At 46.4% G+C, this 17,179-nt stretch overlaps 1 pseudogene; it reads left to right on the top strand.

Annotated features, from left to right (window-relative positions):
- Window positions 1–14,239: 14,239 nt before the first annotated feature.
- Window positions 14,240–16,202, top strand: LOC100999480 (annotated as a pseudogene).
- Window positions 16,203–17,179: the final 977 nt, after the last annotated feature.

The following is a 17,179-nucleotide window of genomic DNA, read 5'->3' as shown; positions in this document are numbered from 1 at the left end:
TCTTCTCGTGATAGTTAATATGTCTCACGAGATCTGATGGTTTTATAAACGGGAGTTCCCCTGCACAAGTTCTCTTGCCTGCCACCATGTAAGATGTGACTTTGCCCTTCATTCGCCTTCTGCCGTGATTGTGAGGCCTCCCCAGCCATGTGGAACTGTGAGTCCATTAAACCTCTTTCCTTTATAAATTACCCAGTCTTGGGTATGTCTTTTTTAGCAGCGTCAGAACAAACTAATGTAAGGTCGCTCCTCTCCTTACACACTGTGTAAGGAGCACAGCAATCTGTATACACACCCTCGTAGCTCCTCAAGAGGGGTAGAGTGTGAGGCCTCCCTCACAGGCCCAACCTATCAGATCCAGGTAAGTCCCTCTGAGCCTTCCTTTCTGCCCATTGGGGGTCACTATTATCTCCTTTGGGACAGGAAAAAACTGTTCTCAGGACCTCATTCCTTCCTTTCCCCTCTGCACCCATGGCAAAAACTGCACTCTGAATCATCCAGTCTTCCTGTAGTTGTTCTCTGTAACCCCCAAATACCCATTTGTTTCCCCAGTCCCCCAACATATGTTCAACGGTTTCCCACTCATTCTGTCTGTTATATAAACTACACGGCCGCGTGCGGCGGCTCACACCTGTAATCCCAGCACTTTGGAAGGCCAAGGCAGGCAGATCACCTGAGGTCAGGAATTTGAGACCATCCTGGCCAACATGGTGAAATCCCATCTCCACGAAAAATACAAAAATTATCTGGGTGTGGTGGCGCATGCCTGTAATCCTAGCTACCTGGGAGGCTGAGGCACAAGAATCGCTTGAACCCAGGAGGTGGAGGTTGCCGTAAGCCGAGATTGCGCCACTGTACTCCAGCCTAGCGACAGAGCGAGACTCCATCTCAAAAAAACAAACAAACAAAACAAAACAAAAAAACAACTACACACAGTGCCCTACTTATGATTCTTCGACTTTATGATGATGCAAAAGCAATAGCATTCAGGACACACCTCAGCTTACAATGGGGTTATGTGAGATAAACCCAGTCGAAAATACTGAAAGTTGAATTCCTATATAGCATATGTTCAATGTTCAATGGGTTTATCGGGAGGTGGAGCATCCCGATAAACCCATAAGCTGAGGAGCATCTGTAGCATAATTTCTGTTTTCCTCACTGTACCCTGAATGATAATACGGATCCATTATATCCTCTTTAAAGACAAGAAGAGTGAGGCTCAAGGAAATTAAGAAGCACGCCAAAGGTCACTGCTGCACCGGGCCCTGGCTGACTCTCCCGCCTTTGCCATACTCCATATTATCACTATTAAGCTACATATCAACAGACATTTGTCCTCTATGAGAAGCAGATAGTCACAGGTTATGATGACAATTATTTGAAGCTGATGTTGCTGGGGGACGGGCTCTGTTCTGCATCCTGAAGGCTGTGACGGGTGAGCCAGCAGAGGGAGCTCTGTCCCTAAGGAGACAGCCTCCAGCCTACTGGCCCAGCAGGGAATAAGGGCACCTCAACACCCGTCGTGATCAAAAAGTTTGGGTAAGCTCTTCATCCTAGAGAAGGTAGGCTCCTTGAGGGGAAGGGAAAGGAAGTAAGGAAGCATGTATTATAGGCTCCAGGAACTGTGTTAATTTGATTTTTAAAATGTTAAACGGGAACTGCTTTGTTTGAAGCAGGCTGTCCTCCAGGAGCAGGAATACAGGGCCCCTTCCTGTCCTCCTCCCACTCTATGCCTGATTTCAAGTTAAGGGGAGTTCCTCTGAAGTGGGCTACACTGGCCACCTGACAGTTACTGAGTAAAAGGGACCTCGGATGAGGGTGTGGCTCTCCTCCCTGGATCCGCTGATGCCACCTCACAGGAACACTGAAGGGCAGCCGGCACCCTCGCTCGAGAGTGAGCGTCCTCCTTCTCCCTTCTCCTCCCAAGACCTGCACCAGCTCTGCCTTGGCTCCAGGGGATGTGTTGTTCTTGGTCTTGCTCTCTGCATCCATTCTTCCAAACGATGGCGGATCCCTGTAAAACTGACTTGTCCCATATCACAGACCAGCATCTGAGACTCAAATCTGAGCATCAGGGAAGTAAACCCTCAACCTTGGAACCTGTACACAGTCCTCACAGCTTGATCAACTCAGGCACAGCGGGCAGCTGTGGGTCCAGCCCAGCCTATCCACTCTCTCCAGTGGGGTTTGGAGGAACATTCCGCAATCCCTTGGCTGGCCTTCCATTTACCCTCCATTGCCTGCTTTGGAACTAGGTCTAGGTAGATGTGATTGGCCAGAGGTAGAATATGTCCCTTCCTTTCTTTCTTTCTCTTTCTTTCTTTTTATTTTTTGAGATGGAGTTTCACTCTTGTCACCCAGGCTGGAATGCAATGGCACAATCTTGGCTCACTGCAACCTCTGCCTCCTGGGTTCAAGTGATTCTCCTATCTCCGCCTCCCATGTAGCTGGGACTACAGGTGTTAGCCACCACACCCAGCTAATTTTTGTATTTTTAGTAGAGACGGGGTTTCACCATGATGGCCAGGCTGGTCTCAAACTTCTGACCTCAAGTGAACTGCCCACCTCAGCCTCCCAAAGTGCTGGGATTACAGGCATGAGCCACTGTGTCTAACTGAATATGGGCCTTTCTGATTCCCCTAAACAAAATGCTGTTTCAAAACAAGATGTAATATGTTACTCATTATATATATACATATAAAACATATGACATTGTCAAGAATAAATTGAATTCTTAGGAATTCACCACCCAACCTAAGAATGAATGTATCACCCACACTTGATATCTATATGTTCCTTCTCTCTCTTCTGTTTCGCCACCAGAGGTTCTGAGTTTGTGCTTCTATTATTTTCTTATTTAAAATACTACTTTATCGCAATTATATTTATTTATTTTGAGACAGGGTCTCGCTCTGATGCCCAAGCTGGAGTGCAGTGGTACAATCATGGCTCTCTGCAATCTTCACCTCCTGGGCTCAGGTGATCCTCCCATCTCAGCCCTCCAGTAGCTGGGATTACAGGTGCGTGTCACCACGCCCAGCTATTTTTTTTTTTTTTTTTCAGAGATGGGGGTCTTGCCATGTTACCCAAGCTGGTCTCAAACTGCCTGCAGTCCTTCTGCCCTTGGCTTCCCAAAGTGCTGGAATTACAGGCATGAGCCGTTATGCCCAAACAATTGTATTTATTCTTTAATTACATGAACACTGTTTTTTTTTCTTTTGAGACAGAATCTCGTTCTGTTGCCCAGGCTGGAGTGCAATGGCGTGATCTTGGTTCACTGCAATCTTTGCTTCCTGGGTTCAAGTAATTCTGCCTCAGTCTCCCAAGTAGCTGGGACTATAGGCAGGCGCTACCACACCCAGCTAATTTGTTTGTATTTTTAGTAGAGATGGAGTTTCACCATGGTCAGGCTGGTCTCAAACTCCTGACCTCAGATGATCTGCCTGCCTCAGACTCTCAAAGCGCTGGGATTACAGGTGTCAGCCACCACACCCAACCACCTGGCTAATTTTCTATAGCTATGGGGAATTTCACCGTATTGCCCAGGGTGGTCTCAAATTCCTGGCCTCAAGTAATCCTCCCACCTCAGCCTCCCAAAGTGCTGGAATTAGGCATAGCCATTTCACTTGGCCAAAGGTAAGATTTGAAAAAGAAACGAAACTTTAAAAATGTAAAACAATTGTTTAAACAAACAAACAAACACCAAATTTGATGCAGATATTGAGAAGATGAGTGAACTGGAGGAGAGATCTGAAGAAATCGCCCTGCCTGCAATGGGGACAGGAAGGAGGTGGGAAACACAGAAGAGGTCATGGGGCAGGGAGGAGAGAATAAGTTTAATATTCATTAGATTGCAGGCTAGGAGAGGGCAGAGAAAAAGAACAAGAGCCAAACAGCTGAAGAGGAAATATAGCCAAAGAGAAACAGCTGAGAATTTTCCAGAATGTAAAAGACACGCATCCTTAGATGCATCCTTACATTACAGAATGTAAAAGACATGCATCCTTAGATATCAGGGTATCCATTTGCCAGCACTGAACTAACAAAGCACCACAGACTAGGTGGCTTGAACAACAGAAATTAATTTTCCTACCACTCGGGAGTCTAGAAGTCTCAGGTCAGGGTGTCAGCAGGGTTGGTTTCTTCTGAATCTCTCTCCTTGGCTTGCAGGTGGCCGTCTTCTCCCTGTGTCTTCACGTGTTCTCCCCTCTGTGTAGGTTTGTGCCTTAATCTCTTTCTATAAGGACACCAGTCATGTTGGATTAGGACTCAGCCTACTGACCTCATTTAATCTAATTACCTCTTTAAAGACCCTATCTCCAAATACAACCACATTCTGAGGCCATGGGGTTAGGACTTCAATAGGTGAATTTGGTGGTGGGAGGGGAACACAATTCTCAATTCAGCCCATAACAATAGGAATAAAAATACATACTAGGTGAAATAGATAAAAAGAAATCCACACCCAACACAATATAGTAAAGCCAGAGAACACCAAAGACAAAGAGAAGGTCTTCAAAACAATCCGAGAGAAAAGTCACACCCTGCTTAACAGTGGAATGGCTCCCTACCCACCACATATATTTCTTTCTTTCTTTTTCTTTTTTCTTTTCTTTTCTTTTTTTTTTTTTTTTTGAGACAGAGTCTCACTGTGTCACCCAGGCTGGTGTGCAATGGTGCAATATGGGCTTTCTGCAACCTCTGCCTCCCCGGTTTAAGCAATTCTCCTACCTCAGCCTCCTGAGTAGCTGGGATTACAGGTACCCGCTACCATGCCTGGCTAATTTTTCTTGTATTTTTAGTACAGATGGGGTTTCACCATGTTGGCCAGGCTGGTCTCAAACTCCTGACCTCAAATGATCCACCTGCCTCAGCCTCCCAAAGTGCTGGGATTACAGGTGTGGGTCATCACACCTAGCCTTTTTTTTTTTTTTGAGACAGGTCCTATTCTGTTCCCCAGGCTGGAGTGCAGTGACATAATCATAGCTCACTGCAGTCTCAGTCAATCCTCTTACCTCAGCCCCCCAGGTAGCTGGGATTATAGGCACATGCCACCATGCTTGGCTAATTTTTAAAAATTCTTTGTAGAGACAGGGTCTTGCTACGTTGCTGAGGCTGGTCTTGAACTTCTGGGCTCAAGTGATTCTCCCATCTCAGTGTCCCAAAGTAGTGAGATTATAGGTGCAAGCCATTGTGCCTGGTGCCCCCAACCACCTATATTTCAAATAATCACACTGGCATTTATTTATTCATTTATTTATTTATTTATTTTGAGACAGAGTATTGCTATTGCTCTGTCACCCGGGCTAGAGTGCAGTGGCACGATCTCGGCTCACTGCAAGCTCTGCCTCCCAGGTTCATGCCATTCTCCTGCCTCAGTCTCCCAGGTAGCTGGGATTACAGGTGCCCACCACTACGCCCAGCTAATTTTTTGTATTTTTAGTAGAGACGGGGTTTCACTGTGTTAGCCAGGATGGTCTCAATCTCCTGACCTCATGATCCACCTGCCTCGGCCTCCCAAAGTGCTGGGATTACAGGCATGAGCCACTGTGCCCAGGTGATTTTTTATTTTTTTGATACCACAGCTCTACCCCTTTTCCCCTTGTGAAAGACATAAGCTTCTGACTCCATCCAGGTTGATCCAGTACTGTTTCCTGAACACTCCTGAGTGTGTGTGTGTGCGGTTTTTTTTTCATGTGTTGGATGCCCTGCATCCTCAAATCCAGCTTCTAAAACATATGTCAAAGCTCAGCCCCAGGCCTGCCTCTCCAAGGTGCTTTGTCCAGGGGTTTGTCTTCTCTGAATTTACATAGCACTTGTTTAGTCCCGAGCCTGTGATGTAGGCGTTCTGTTCTCCTGCATCAGAGGGTTGCTGGCAAAAATCACCAGGTAGAGCTGGACCTTAAAAATCTATTCTACCATAGGCCAAACATTAAAAATCCATTTGGGACTGGATGTGGTGGCACATGCCTGTAATCCCAGCTACTCTGGAGGCTGAGGTGGGAGAATCGCTTGAACCTGGGAGGTGGAGGTTGTGGTGAGTAGAGATCATGCCACTGTACTCCAGCCTGGGCGACAGAGGGAGATTCTGTCTTTAAAAAAAAAAAAAATCCATTTGGGTTTTAGCACCTCTTTAAAAAGCAGGTGTAGGCCAGACACGGTGGCTCATGGCTGTCATCCCAGCAGTTTGGGAGGCCGAGACAGGCAGATCACTTGAGGTCAGGAGTTCCAGACCAGCCTGGTGGTCTTGAGCCTGGCCAACATGATGGAACCCCGCCTCTACTAAAAATACAAAAATCAGCTAGGCATGGTAGCTGGGATTACAGGTGGGGGGCGCCTGTAATCCCAGCTACTCGGGAGGCTGAGGCAGGGGGATTGCTTGAACCTGGGAGGTAGAGGTTGCAGTGAGCAGAGATTGCGCCACTGCACTCCAGCCTGGGCGACAGAGCCAGGCTCTGTCTCAAAACAAACAAACAAACAAAAACAGATGTGTGTTGGGGGTAGCTAAAGCTGCCAAAGGGGTCTGGGTATATTCAGTGTGGGAGATGGCATTGGTCTGTATTCCTGGCTGGGGAAAAGAAAGGTGGTATAGACCTTTCCTATACCAGGTGATTATACAGAGTTCATAGTTTTGCCAAGGGTTCCAAAGACAGGTGTCGGCAGTGATGACAAGTCATCTCTGCTTCCTCTAACTCTAGTGCTCTTGGTCACCAATGCTGGAGGCCTGGCATTTTATAATTTAATTCCTCATGTGGGGATGTTTGTTCTCTCCAGTGAGACAGGTGTCTGTCTTAATGTGTCCCATAACCCCTATTGCACCAGACATTTGCCTCTGCACCGGGCAGTTGCCTGAGAGATCATTGGGGAGTGAGTTAGTTGGGAACCCCTGGAGAATCTTTGTGTCCTGGAGCCTACCAGAGAAGCCTACCGAAGGCTCTGCCCTGCCGGAGGCGACTGATAACAGCTGTACATCTGCTGCTGCAGCCTCTGCCTCCACCAGCATCATCTTTTGCAAGGGAAACTGCAGTCTTCTCCATTGGTCTCCCTCCTTTCAATGCATTCTCCACACAGCAGTCAAGTGATCCTTTTGAAAAAATAGGAATCAGGCTATGCCACTGTTTTCTTAATGTCTTCTGTGGCCTCCCATAGCATTCAGAATGAAATCCAAACTCCTTGCTGTGGTCTACACAACCCTGCAGGATATGGCCTATTGCCTTAGTTTCTTCTCCTTTTCTCCACTCTGATTTAGCCTCCCGGGTTTTTTTTTTTTTTCCCAGTTCATCAAATATACAAAGCTCTTTCCCACCCCAAAGCCTTTGCCCTTGTTCTTTCTGCTTTCCTTTCCCAGAGCTGGGCTGTTCTCATCTATCAAGTCACTGCTCAGCGGTCACCTTCCTCATCTCCTATGGAAAGTGGATTCCCCTTATTCCCCTTGTTACTCTCTATTTCATCACTGGTTATTTCTTTCACAGTGCTAATTATAAACTGACATGGTTTGGCTCTGTGTCCCCACCCAAATCTCATCTCGAACTGTAATTCTCACATGTCAAGGGAGGAACCTGGTGGGAGGTGATTGGATCATGGGGGTGGTTTCCTCCTTGCTGTTCTCGTGATAGTGAGGGACTTCTCATGAGATCTGATGGTTTTAAAAGTGGCAGTTTCCCAATTAGCCTGGCATGGTGGTGCATGCCTGTAATCCCAGCTGCTGGGGAGGCTGAGGCAGGAGAATAGCTTGAACCTCGGAGGCGGAGGTTACGGTTAGAGAAGATCGTGCTGTTGCACTCCAGCCTGGGCAACAAGAACGAAACTCCGTCTCAAAGAAGAAAAAAAAAGTGGCATTTTCCCCTGAGCTCTCTCTTTCTCCTGCTTTGCCATAGTAAGATGTGTCTGCTTTCCCTTCAACACATCTGAAGTGCTGAAGTGGGCCAGTGGCTCACGCCTGTAACCCCAGCACTTTGGGGGGCTGAAGCAGGAGCTTCACTTGAGTTCAGCAGTTTGAGACAAGCCCGGGCAACATGGTGAGACTCTGTCTTTACAAAAAAATAAAAAATTAGCTGGGTGTGGTGATACACATCTGTTGTCCCAGCTACTGAGGTGAATGAGATGGGAGGATCAATCATTACAATCTGCCATGATTGTAAGCTTCCCCAGCCATGCGGAACTGTGAGTCAGTTAAACTTTTTTGTTTGTAAATTACCCAGTCTCAGGTAGTGTCTTCATAGCAGTGTGAAAATGGACACATACATAAGCTCTATCTATTTTGTTTGCTTGCTTGTTTGTGTCAGTCTCCCCAACTAAAATCTAAGCTCCACCAGTCTCCTGTTGTCCATTGTACCTCTAGGTCCCAGCACAGTACCTGGTGCATCCAGTAGGCATCATAGTAACCGGTGAAAGGCATGCCAGGTGCTATTCGGCCTAGGCCGCTGGACCCTGTAGCATGCCTCTTTGTGAAAACCCAAAGCCAGGCAGAATTACCACAGCTGTACCTGTGACCCAGTGCGGCTCAGCTCCCAACCATCCAGTCTACAGTCAGAATTTCAACTGACCCCAGCAGCCAAAAGGAGTGGAAATGCAGAGCTAGCAACAGTTTACCTCCATAAATTCGACTCCCTGTTGCTCCTGGTATTAACTCTGGTTTCATGCACTTCCACTTCAATTAAAACTTGGCGCATTTCAAAATACCTCTGCACAGCAGGACACTGATTGAATTCGAGGTGCTGGGAAGCCAGTTGGAAAATATAATAGTGAAATCACTGGTCCCTTTATATTGTAGTTAAAAGCTTGAACAAACAACTATTACACCTCCTTTAATGTTCCATTCTGTTCCAAATGAATCTGGAATAAGTATAGTAACTTATACTGCTTTTAACCTGCCCCATTAGATTTGTCCATTTTGGCCCATGGTGCTTTTGATTCGAGGTTCCAGTCTGTCTCTCAGCAGTGCTATTTGTACATAACGTGGGTCCAGTTTGTAACATTTGTAAATTTTGAAAATGTGTTTGAGTTATTCAAATGGTTATTTGCCTGTATTTTCAACTATAAAACCTCTGAGCAAATATGTAATTATTATGTATTTTAAATGTTCCCCTTTGTCATATAAATTACGGTATATCCATTCAACAAAATACTGCCCAGTTATTTTAAGAGTATGGGGAATTAATAGGCATTAACATGCTCAAGATTATTGTTAAGTGAAAACGGCAAGTTGCAGAGCATTAAGTATAACATCTCTCTGTTTATGAGTGTTCTGTGCAAATGTGTTTGTTGTAAACATGGGTTATTTTTGGAAAGAGACTCTAAGTCATCTCTGGATGTACAATCGCTATAATGGTAATCGCTAACATATATCAGATGTTTGTTCTGTGCCAGGCATTGCACCAAGTGCCTTTCCTACCCTCCACTTAATCTACATAATAACCCTGAGAGGAAGGTATTGCTATTATCTTCCATTTATAGATTAGGAAACTGAGGCCAGGAGAAGTCAAGTGACTCACTTTCAGCATTCTATACTATTTGTGGTGGGTTTTCCTTTTTTAAATGAATCTGCATTACTTCTAAAATAAAAATAACACTATTAAGTATTTTAAAATCTTCCCCTCTTCTGGGATTTTTGAAACCAAGAGGGGCAATAGAAGTGTTCAGTGCCAAGTTCTATTGTGGCAGCGAATGAAAACCCAGGTTGTGCTAGGTACAGTGGGCCAGCGGCTCACGCCTATAACCCCAGCACTTTGGGAGGCTGAAGCAGGAGCTTCACTTGAGTTCAGCAGTTTGAGACAAGCCTGGGCAACATGGTGAGACTCTGTCTTTACAAAAAATGAAAAATTAGGTGGATGTGGTGGCACACACCTGTTGTCCCAGCTACTGAGGTGAATGAGATGGGAGGATCACTTGAGCCTGGGAGATGGAGGCTGCGGCAAGTTGTGATAATGCCACTGCATTCCAGCCTGGGCAACAGAGCAAGATCCTGTCTCACAAAAAAAAAAAAAAAAAAAAGAAGAAGAAACTCAAGTTGTGTCACTTCTAGGCAGGCGCCCTTTTTCTCACAGTTTGGTGTTGAGAGGTGGTTGAGAAGCCTCATAGGCAGAGCTCAGTAGAAGCAGGAGTAGGAAAGGTCAAGTTGGAGGCCCTCAGGTACTGCTGCCTCTGGTTTTCTGAGTGTAATTATGGATGGGCTGACCCCACTGTCCACCATGGTGACACTAAGGGGAGCCTCCAAACTGAAGGGCAACACTGACCCCCAAGTAACCAGAAAAATCAAGGTCAGTTGTTAGCTGAACCTTTTATCCAACAGCATCTGGAGGCATCTGGATAAAATCCATTAAAATACTCATTGTGATGCCAGACCTCATATGTACATTCATTTGACACCCACAACTACCCATAAGCTTGACTGTCCCCATTTAAACGGCAAGGAATTTGGCACTTTGTGAAATTAAGTGGTATAAGTCTCACAAACAACTGCAAGGTTAGGACTGACTTGAACTCAGGACTGTCTGGCGCTCCACTAATTCCCATGCTGGGGCGCTGGCGGAGGAGCTGATGGCAGCCAGATGTCACAGTTTTTGCATGTCGCACCCTCCCTTATTAAGCATCCTTCACCCAAACTGTGTGATATGAGTTGACTGTGTCCCCATTCAAATCTCAACTTCAACTGTACCTCCCAGAATTCCCATGTGTTGTGGGAGAGACCCAGGGGGAGGTAATTGAATCATGGAGGCTTGTCTTTTCTGTGCTCTTCTCATGACAGTGAATAAGTCTCACGAGATCTGATGGTTTGATCAGCGGTTTCCGCATTTGCTTCTTCCTCATTCTCTCTTGCTGCTGCCATGTAAGAAGTGCCCTTCGCCCTCCACCATGATTATGAGACCAACCCAGCCATGTGAAACTGTAAGTCAAATTAAACCCCCTTTTCTTCCCAGTCTCAGGTATGTTTTTATCAATAGTGTAAAAAAGGAATAATATACTGTGCAACATATAAAAAATGAACAGCCTGTAATCCCAGCACTTTGGGAGATCGAGACCATCCTGGCTAACACGGTGAAACCCCGTCTCTACTAAAAAAAAAAATACAAAAAACTAGAGGGGCGAGGTGGCGGGCGCCTGTAGTCCCAGCTACTCGGGAGGCTGAGGCAGGAGAATGGCGTAAACCTGGGAGGCGGAGCTTGCAGTGAGCCGAGATCCGGCCACTGCACTCCAGCCCGGGCTACAGAGCAAGACTCCGTCTCAAAAAAAAAAAAAAAAAAAAAGAAATTGGCTGAGTGTGGTGGTACATGTCTGTAGTCCCAGCTACTCAGGAGGCTGAGGCAGAAAGATCACGGGAGCTGCGGAGTTCAAGGCCTCAGTGAGCTGCAATCATACCACTGCACTCCAACCTGGGTGACAGAGCAAGATCCTGTCTCTGAAAAAGAAAAAAGAACAGAGGCTTCTGCTTCATGGACCAGCCTTCAAAAGGAGCCTCCGTTGTGCTCCCAAGTCATTTTCACACTGGAAGAACAGTCAGCAAGGTGGCATCTGTTATCAGATCAGCCCACTGCTACCTCCCTAATGACCTCCAAAACTGCCCTGAAACTCAGAGACGTTCCAGGATTGATTGCTGTGTGTCCTGAAGTTTCCCTCTGGGCTCAGGTTCCTCAGCTTCCATGGACTGGCTGTTTGGACACCTACTGAACCCTAATTCTATTAGTAATACTGCAACCCCACTATAATCTAAAGATTAGAAGTGCAAAAGATTGACCTCTGCAAACCTTGGGAAGACTCACTGGGCTCTGAATCTTACACCCTAGAACTCTGGTGTCTTGCCGGGTCCAGTGGCTCATGCCTGTAATCCCAGAACTTTGGGAGGCCGAGGTGGGCGGATCACCTGAGGTCAGGAGTTCGAGACCAGCCTGACCAACATGGAGAAACCCCGTCTCTACTAAAAATACAAAATTAGCCGGGCGTGGTGGCACATGCCTGTAATCCCAGCTACTAGGGAGGCGGAGGCAGGAGAATCGCTTGAACCCGGGAGGCGGAGGTTGCGGTGAGCCAAGATTGCACCATTGCACTCCAGCCTGGGCAACAAGAATGAAACTCCATCTCAAAAAAAAAGAAATCTGGTGTCTTGAACCCAAGATTTTAGGGCAGTTTCTGAAGGACTTTCTGATGCTAAAAATGATGGTGAAGGACAAAGGTATACCCAGCTAATCCCTGGGCACTCCCTTTCTTGTTCTTGAATACTGGGCTGGCTAGACTCATATACACATGCATGGACACGCACACACACACACACACACCTGTTCCATATTATTGGGTCTCTGCTTGCTCTTACCCCTGCTTCAGATATCCTTTCCACCTTACTGCACACAACTGACTGTTACTTAATTATGGAGATTCAGCTCAGGGATCACTTCCTCAACCCCAAGCTGGGCTAATGTTTTCACAGCACCAGGGTTGAGCACCATCCTAGCCGATTACATAGAAATGGCCTGGTAATACATCTTCTCCACTGGACCAAAAGTCTCTGAGGATGGGGCCCACGTTTGGCTCCCTGTTGTTCTCAGAGTCTCACCGGATGTCTGCAGCGCCACAGGTGCTCAGTGCAGGTTTGTCGTTCTGTCCAGTGATTGTGTTCTCAGCCTCCAGGCAGCCTCTTCCTTATAGCATGGCCAGGTTCCCATCATGCAGACTCATTACATCCGCGCCAGGACTTGTAAGTTTGCTGCTTATCTGAGGTTCATCTGCAAGAAGCTGTAATTGAAACAGCTTCCAGGATGGAAATATCACTTCTAGAATTTAATTTTCAAGCTTATACCCTGGATCCTTCAAGCCGATTACAGGAAACGGTTGGAGTGCTGGTGCTCCCCGTGTTGAATCCAGATGGGTGTGTTTACTAGGCTGAGAAATGTTAATCCTGTCTTTGGCCTAGAAATGTCTGGCATTCACTTTGGAGGGAAATAGAAAAATAAAGTAGTACAGCCAGCCAACTCAGTTATAGTTCCCTTAAATAATGCTTTTTTTCAAAACAAGGTGGGGAGAGGGTCTGCTGGGGGGACATTTGCTCCAAAGGAGATAGTGTGCAACTGTCATTGATTTTGAAAGTTCAGAAGAAACATTCTGAATAGTCAGTCTTTAGTATCATTACAAGGCTGGCCAAATAACCATGGGCCTGAATGCTGACAGGTGCATGCTTGGGGCTAAGGAACAGAGATCTGAATCTGTTCTCCTCTGAAGGCCATATGTAAGTGCACATGAAGCCAAATGACAATGAGAAGAAGGGCCTACACATTTACTGAGCCCTGGCTTCTTGCCAAACATTATACTAAGCACTTCACATTTTTTATATCGTTTGACCCAATAACTCTTTGAGGTGGATACCACTACTACTAACCCCATTTACAGTTGAAGAAACCAAGATTCAAAGAGAGGCTTGCCCAAAGTAGCAGGGCTCCCATATGCTTTGCAAACACTTTTATAACTTTAAATGATTTTTTTTAACCCCACCATGTGCTGGCACTACAACCAGCCCAGCTGGCGGGTGGTCATTCTGTCCTGTGTAGTGAAGACCCAAGATCCTCTGGCAAGTGCTCCCAGGCAGCACGGCAGTGGGGCCCATTTGTCCCTAATAAACGTTTCTTCCATGCAGTGCTCAAACCCCTCAAGAAAGCAAAAGACAAGCCGGGCGCGGTGGCTCAAGCCTGTAATCCCAGCACTTTGGGAGGCTGAGACGGGCGGATCACAAGGTCAGGAGATCGAGACCATCCTGGCTAACACGGTGAAACCCCGTCTCTACTAAAAAATACAAAAAACTAGCCGGGTGAGGTGGCGGGCGCCTGTGGTCCCAGCTACTCCGGAGGCTGAGGCAGGAGTATGGCGTAAACCCGGGAGGCGGAGCTTGCAGTGAGCTGAGATCTGGCCACTGCACTCCAGCCTGGGCGACAGAGCCAGACTCAGTCTCAAAAAAAAAAAAAGAAAGCAAAAGACAACAGCTTCAGTAACTAAATAGGTGATCAGCAACCTGCCCAGAGCTCTCTGCGACTTTGTTTTTTTGTTTTTTTTTCTGAGACTGAGTCTCGCTGTGTCACCCATGCTGGAGTGCAGTGGCACAGTCTTGGCTCACTGCAACCTCCACCTCCCGGGTTCAAGCAATTCTCCTGCCTCAGCCTCCCGAGTAGCTGGGGCTATAGGCGCCCGCCACCATGCCTGGCTAATTTTTGTATTTTAGTAGAGATGAGGTTTCACCATGTTGGCCAGGCTGGTCTTGACCCCTGACCTCAGGTGATCCACCCGCCTTGGCCTTCCAAAGTGCTGAGATTACAGACGGGAGCTACCGCACCCGGCCTGAGACTTTGTCTTCAGTTACACGTGCAGTGAGTGATGAGGGAAAGGAAGAGAGCTTTTTGAAGCCGTGTGACCCTGGCATGTATTTCTGGGCCTCCCGTAGCACCTTCCCACAGATGCTAGAGAGACAGGAGAGGAGGAAAGAGCTTCTCTGTCTCAGTCAAGAGTGCCACCTTGTGATGCCAGCACCAGAAAAGAACTGAACATCGCTCTGGCCCCTGAGCTCAGCCCTGTGAATCATCCCCATGGCTCCTCCCTGGCAGCAGGCTCTGTTTGTGGTGCTCTGTAATTAGTTAATGAACTATCTGAATGATATTTCTGTAGTCATTCAACCAGCCCCATCCTCAGGGTGGTAATTGTATTTGAGGTTATTTAAAAAACATTATTGTATCCAAATAGAGTTTACATCAGCAGACAGCATGATTAGTAATCCTGCTATCCCTGGTGTTTCTAAATTGTGCTAAAAACTGCCTGGTGAGTCGTGCAAAAATGACTGCACCAACAGAGAACAGTGGGGCTTCTCTGGCAAAAACCACCAACTGTCTGAGGGGAGGAGTAGTAAAAGCAACTTGTGGCTAGAACCCAGTTGACTTCAGTTTAGAACAGATTGTTTTCAAGAGGCCCTCCCCTAATTTGATCATTATCTTTGGATGAACTAACTCTTCATTATCTTTACAAGAAAATGCTTGAACGGGAGGTGGAAGGCTGATCCGAAGAGTGGCAGGAGCTGCTTCACTTCCTCTGCGGTTTCCTGGAGCTCTTGCCCCTCCTCAGGGAATTTGCCGGGAGGGGCTCTCCAGCGTCCAGACCCCTCTGCAAAGGTGTTTTGCGATCTTCAGGAGCAGGCCCCAGGAGCATCCCTCAGGGCTGAATGTGCAGTGGGCGATGCCCCTCCTGACCCAACAGATCCAAGACGAGAATGATCAGTACAGCCTTGTGGCCAGCCTTGACAACGTTAGGAATCTCTCCACTATCTTAAAAGCTAGTCATTTCCGAAAATGTGGCACACATTTCGCAACTAAAAATGGAATCAAAGTAACAATGGAAAATGCAAAATGTGTGCAAGCAAATGCTTTTATTCAGGCTGGAATATTTCAAGAGCTTAAAGTTCAGGAAGAGTCTGTTGCTTTTCGAATTAATTTAATTGTCCTTTTAGACTGTTTATCTATTTTTGGATCAAGTCCTATGCCAGAGACTTGAACTGCACTTCGGATGTGTTAGCAAGGTTATGGCGGCCCTTTGATGCTGTTCCTGGAGGAAGGAGGAGCGGCGGCAGTCTGCAAAATCAACACACAGGAACCTGAAGGGACCTGGACTTTAATTTCTACAGCACCAACGTTACTGATAAAATTCTGCAGTCAGAGGGGCTCCATGAAGCTTTTTCTGAATTGGATATGACGAGTGAGGTCCTACAAATTACCATGTCTCCTGACAAGCCTTGTTTCAGGTTATCTACTTTTGGAAATGTAGGAAGTTCCCACCTTGACTGCCCCAAAGATTCTGATTTCATGGAAGCATTTCATTATCATCAGACCCAAGTCAACAGATACAAGATTTACTTACTGAAACCCTCTACAAAGGCATTAGTCCTGTCTTGTCAGGTATCTATTCAGACAGATAACCGAGGCTTCCTTTCATTACAGTATATGATTAGAAATGAAGATGGACCAATGTATTTTGTGGAATATGACTGCTCCCCTGATGAAGAAGTTCTTGAATCTGAGTCTCAAGTATGACAATTCACTGTTATTTATGTGTGTATTGATAGATGAAGTTCTCATTCTGAGTACAGTACTTTTTTTTTCTTTCTTTTTTTTGAGACGGAGTCTCACTCTGTCCCCCAGGCTGGAGTGCAGTGATGCGATCTTGGCTCACTGCAACCTCCGCCTCCCAGGTTCAAGCGATTCTCCTGCCTCAGCCTCCCAAGTAGCTGGGATTACAGGCGTCCGCCACGGTGCCTGGCTAATTTTTATATTTTAGTAGATATGAGGTTTCACCATGTTGGCCAGGCTGGTCTTGAACTCCTGACCTCAGGTGATCCACCCACCTCGGCCTCCCGATGTGCTGGTATTACAGGCGTGAGCCACCGCGCCCAGACTTCAGTACAGTACTCTTTATAATTTCATATTGGATTTCCTACAGAGAAGAAGCATGGCGAAAATAGAAACAAAGTCCGTGTACCCTAATAGTTGCTATGTGTTTTGTAAATACATTTTGTAGAGGACGTGTAAATAAATGTTTTCATGTAGTCATAGATTATTCAGGACTGTCCTGTAGTTCTGTCTTTTGAACTCATGGGAACGATTGTGAGCCAAGATTAATAAATTATATGTTCTATTTCAGTAGAACATTTCAAGGGTCTAAAGACTTCAAGTTTGATGGAGCTACCTGAAATGTTCTTTTATTTATTTACTATTAGAAAAAGCAAAGGCATATGGGCACTGCTTATTAGTTTGAATTCTACAGACTAAGTCTTAAAGCAGTGCTTCTCAAAGTGTTGTGCCCACACCAGCATCAGAACCACCTGCAAACTTGTAGCAAACTCTGGGGAGGAGGCCAGCATTCTATATTTTAACAAGCTTCCCTCAGGAGATTCTGACGCATGCTAAATTTTGGGAACCACTGTTTTATTTTATTTTATTTTTTTGTTTGTTTTTTTTTGTTTGTTTGTTTGTTTGTTTTTTGAGACGGAGTCTCGCGCTGTGTCACCCAGGCTGGAGTGCAGTGGCGCGATCTCGGCTCACTGCAAGCTCCGCCTCCCAGGTTCACGCCATTCTCCTGCCTCAGCCTCCGAGTAGCTGGGACTACAGGCGCCCGCCACCACGCCCGGCTAGTTTTCTGTATTTTTAGTAGAGACGGG

The sequence above is a fragment of the Papio anubis genome, chromosome 11 (assembly GCF_008728515.1).
Source record: "Papio anubis isolate 15944 chromosome 11, Panubis1.0, whole genome shotgun sequence".
Classification (NCBI taxonomy): domain Eukaryota; kingdom Metazoa; phylum Chordata; class Mammalia; order Primates; family Cercopithecidae; genus Papio; species Papio anubis.
The sequence above is the reverse complement of the archived record's forward strand: the minus strand, read 5'-3'. Positions and strand labels throughout refer to the sequence as shown.